At 37.5% G+C, this 4944-nt stretch overlaps 1 pseudogene; it reads right to left on the bottom strand.

Annotated features, from left to right (window-relative positions):
* Positions 1 to 2845: 2845 nt before the first annotated feature.
* On the bottom strand, positions 2846 to 3342 carry LOC109216730 (annotated as a pseudogene).
* Between the last annotated feature and the right edge of the window lie 1602 nt (positions 3343 to 4944).

Consider the following 4944-nt stretch of genomic DNA (forward strand, 5'->3'; position numbering starts at 1 on the left):
AAATCTACCTTGGGTCACCTGATGGACTGAAGGCAGCAACCCAACTCTGATCAACGAGGTCCAGTACCGAAATCTGCAGAGAAAGTGCAGAGTGCAGTATCAGTACAACCGACCCCATGTACTGGTAAGTGCCGAGCCTAACCTTAGTGAAGTAGTGACGAGGCTAGTACACGAGAAACAACATGAATCTGTGCAGACGAGAAAATAACAATAACGAAAGTTTATGAGATAATAACGGGAAGGGGGAAAACATGTTGAGGGGAATATCAAATTCTAAAAATAGTACAGTACAGAAACATAGTAAATATCATGCTTTGAACAACCGGGAATAATAACATAGAAAACATGTGTACGGCATCACCCTTCGTGCTTTTACTCTCGTCCTTACCATACAAAACAAAAGAAACGGCAAGGCATCACCCTTCGTGCATTAACTCTCTCATAACATGGCACGGCATCACACTTCGTGCATTAAACTCTCAGAACATGGCACGGCATCACCCTTCGTGCATTAACACTCACTCACAAAATGTTTCACGGCATCACCCTTCGTGCTTTACACTCTTCCTTACCTAAACAGCAGAATAATAACAACCCAGCAAAGGAATCATCAATAACCAACCTCGTTTCAACATTTAACTTTACAATATAAATTACAACTCGAGTCAATACTCAAGCCTCAAACACCGATTTTTCCTTAGTTTCCATTTCCAATCCACTTGTATCTAATCATACTTAACTTAATAATATTATTGCTAAAGAGATCAATTCCAATGCAAAATTATAAGTTCCCCAACATTTTTCCCAAAAAGTCAAAAACCGACCACGGGCCCGCTTGATCAAAACTCGAGGTTCGGACCAAAACGAGCCCAAATATGTAATTAGTTTCGAAGTTCGACCCCAAATCGAGGTCTAAATTCCAATTATATAAAAATCCCTAATTCTACCCAAACCCCAAATTTCTACCATGAAAACCCCGGATTTTAGGTTGAAAATTGATGAAAAATAGTGAGTAATTGGAAGGAATTAGTTTAGAATCATTTACCAACACTTCGGGGAAGAAGTTGTCTCTTGAAAATCGCCTCTAAGCCTTCATGGTTTTAAAAATATGAGAGAATGGCCAATTCCCATTTTTATTCTATTTTTAAAATACTATACAGGTCTTCATCGCGTTCGCGATGGACCTGTCGCGTTCGCAGTGCATTGCGGCCAAAAGGGCCTTCACGTTCACGATGAGCTGCTCGCGGTCACGATGGTCTTTCCCCCCTGACCATCGCGTTCGCGGGCCTGGGACGGCGTTCGCGAAGAGCAACTCAATGATTTCCCCAGCCCACCTCCATTACACTACGTGTTCGCGTCAGGTCGGTCGCGTTCGCGACGGTCTAACCCCCCAGTGCTCCGCGTTCACGACCAAGGCCTCGCGTTCGCGTGGAAGAAATCCCTCCCCAGCCCAGCTTGCACTTCGCGTTCGCGAGTTTCAGCATACCAGAAGCAACAACACTACAGATTTTCTAAGTGTAAATCACCCCATAGCCTATCCGGAACTCACCCAAGCCCTCGGGGCTCCAAACTAAACATGCAAACAAGTCTAAAAATATCATACGAACTTGCTCGTGCGATTAAATTGCCAAAATAACACCTAGAACTACGAATTTAGCATCAAATTGCATGTAATTTTCAAGAAAGTTCAAAAGTTCTATTTTCTCATCCAATGGTCCGAATTACGTCAAATCAGTCCCAATCCTCACCAAATTTAACAGATAGGGTATAAATATCATAACAAACCTGTACCGGGCTTTGGAACCACAATACGGGCCTGGTATCAACAAAATCAATTATTAAACCAATTCTTAAAACCTTTATATTCCCAATTTAATAAATTTTTTCAAAAATTCATTTCTCGGGCTAGGGACCTCGGAATTCGATTCCGGGCATACGTCCAAGTCCCATACTTTTTAGAGGACCCTCCGGGACCATCAAATCACGGGTCTGGGTCCGGGTCCGTTTACTCAAAATATTGATCGAAGTCAATTAAAATCAACTTTTAAAGGCAAAACTCAATATTTTCTCAAATTTTCACATAAAGGTTTTCCGGAAACGCGCCCAGACTGCGCACGCAAACCGAGAAAAAAGAAAATAAGGTTTTGAAAGCCTCGAAATCCCGAATTGGGTTCCAAAACATGAGATAACCTTTCGGGTCATCACATCCATACCTGAATTATATGTGAATAATCTTAGCAACTCAGTTTGTTTCAAATTAATCGGCATGTATCATTTTTTTACATAATTGATATTCTTGGGTGTTACTGTATACTACGAAAAGGAAAATGAGGGAAAGTTTTTCTTTTTTTCTTTCATTTACTTGGAGAAGAAAGTCTAAGGGCTTGAATAATTAGTGATATGAATTCTCATGAGGTGAATTATTCTCTTCACTCTAATCCCATCCATTATTTATTTTCTACTAAAAATTCTCAGAAAATATATTTTTCTGCATAAAGGTATATTTATAGACCAATTAATAGAGGTTAGAAAATTAAAGTGGTGTCCAAGTGAATATTCTAATGGACCAAATAGCACCTTTCATGGGCAGAGTATTAGTCAATAATGATATTCCTGACACATATTGAATAAAATATAAGTAGAATAATGCATTCAAAATAATAAAAATAAATAAAATACACATTGAATACGTAGACGACACTTAAACTTATAACAGAAACTTTTATTTAGACATTTTTGACTCATGCCATAACTTATTTGCTTCAAGACCTTTGCTCAAAAGAGAACATGTGAAAACAAAACGAGGAGCTTGTGAAACGAAAGACAGTAAAGACTTTAATGTAAACTAGTCAAGGGAGTGGTCAAGATCCCCTTCGAAGGCCCATGGTGTCTCATTCTTAATCTTTGCCTCTTCCTCTGGGGTGAAATCACTAGTGATATTGAATATCTTTCGGACAGCTTCGGGCGTCTTGTTCTTAATCCTATTAGCCACCGCATCAGCGCACAACTCAAGTAAACTACTGATGTCAAGGAAATTCGCGGCTTCTAAGATATTAAGATGGTTTTTATGCTAATTCTCACAAATTCCTTGTCGAAGTTCTCGATTTCTTCTTCGTTGGAAGAAGTCGAGGAGTGCATCTTCATGTATTCAATGACCTTGATCAAGGTTTCTGTGTCGACCTTGCTGAGCGGGATGACGCTGGAGGAGCATCCATCCTCGACCATGTTCTTGATTGTTACAGACTGAATGGCGATGGATTCTTCCAACACAAACTCATTGCCATCTGAGGACTTCAGAGTCAAAATCTTTTTCTCAGTGGTCGATGATGCTGCCTCTGCCATTGTTTAAATTTTGGGTCCGCAATTGTGTGCATGTTAAACCATTCAAATATATACGAATCAGATGGGTAGGTTTTAATAAATAATTTAAAATACCAAATCACATTATTATATATCGAATCTAATTAATATCTCTTAATTTAGAAGGTTATTTAATTCAACTCTAAAGAATTAAAGTTCTTCCTAAGTTTCATTTTGTAGACAATCTAGCTTCAAATAAGATTTTTTAAAAGATATTTATTAGTATCTTCAAATCTAGCTTTATATCATGTGAATGTGACTTTATAGTAGATTATTTCTTAATATATATTTTTAATATGAATTTATGATGGATTCTAATGAGTGAAATTATAAGATTTTTAACTAAAGAGGTCCATTGACTTGCATATTATCTCTTGATATTTTAATTTTAGCTATTCAATAATGAAATTACTTCCTAAATATCAGTTCTTATATAGTGTTTACCTGGCTACGGCATTTCAATATTACTAGAAGACTGGATTTACTTGTTACCCTTTATAAGCAAGCTGATTTTCTTTTTAAAAAAAAAAAATTGACTAATGTTGTATGTTAATGATCATTGTGGAGGAAAATATTATAGAAATTATAGAGTTAGCTTCGTACTGTATACACTATAGTCTTTTGCATATAATGATGTTTGACTAGATATGGAGTTTAAGGGAGAAAAAAGATTATTGGGACGTATAAAAGTGTAATGACCCAATCGGTCGTTTCGAGCTTTAGCGATCCGTTCAGTTGTTCAAGGTCTTGCATAACTTCTTATTGTGTAATCTGAATTTTATGTATGGTCGGAATTGATTTTCGGATGATTCGGAATGAATTTGGATGAGTGATTCTCAATTTAGAAGCTTAAGTTAAAAATGTTGACCAAGGTTTAAGTTTTGTGAAAACGATCCGTAGAGGTGTTTTGATGGATCCGATAGGTTTGTATCGTGATTTTGTATTTGGGCGTATGCCCAAAATCGAATTCGGAAGTCCGCAGGTTGATTTGTATTGTTTTGCCGAAAGTTGGCAATTTAAGACTTTGAATTTTGATAAGTTTGACCGTAGGTTGACTTCATAGCTATCATGTTTGGATTTCTTTTTCAAGACTTGGAATAAGTCCGTTTTGTCATTTGAAACTTGTCCGCAAAATTTGGCATCATCTCGAGTTGATTTTATTGGAATTGGACGCGCGGTTGTGTTTTAGAAGTTCTTGAACTTCACGTTGATTTCATGTGTTTCGGAGGCCAATTCATGGTTTCACATGTTTTTTGCTGATCTGATCGCATAAGCGAGTTCGTATTTGTCATGACCCAAACTCAACATGTCGTGATGGCGCCTATCACAGAACTAGGCAAGCCGACAACCCCAAATGGCTGCGCATTTTTACATCTAAAACATGATGAGATAAACTTAACAGTGAAAAATCTAATAAATACCCGATAAAAAATACCGCGACTCAATATAAACTCCCCCAAACTCCGAGTATCACTGAGTACACGAGCAACTAAATGACAATACACTCAAAACTTCTAAAATAACTGTCGGAAGAGATATAATAGTGTTAAATAAACTGGAAAGAATGAGAGCCGAGGTCTGCGG

The sequence above is a fragment of the Nicotiana attenuata genome, unplaced genomic scaffold (assembly GCF_001879085.1).
Source record: "Nicotiana attenuata strain UT unplaced genomic scaffold, NIATTr2, whole genome shotgun sequence".
NCBI classification, from domain to species: Eukaryota; Viridiplantae; Streptophyta; class Magnoliopsida; order Solanales; family Solanaceae; genus Nicotiana; species Nicotiana attenuata.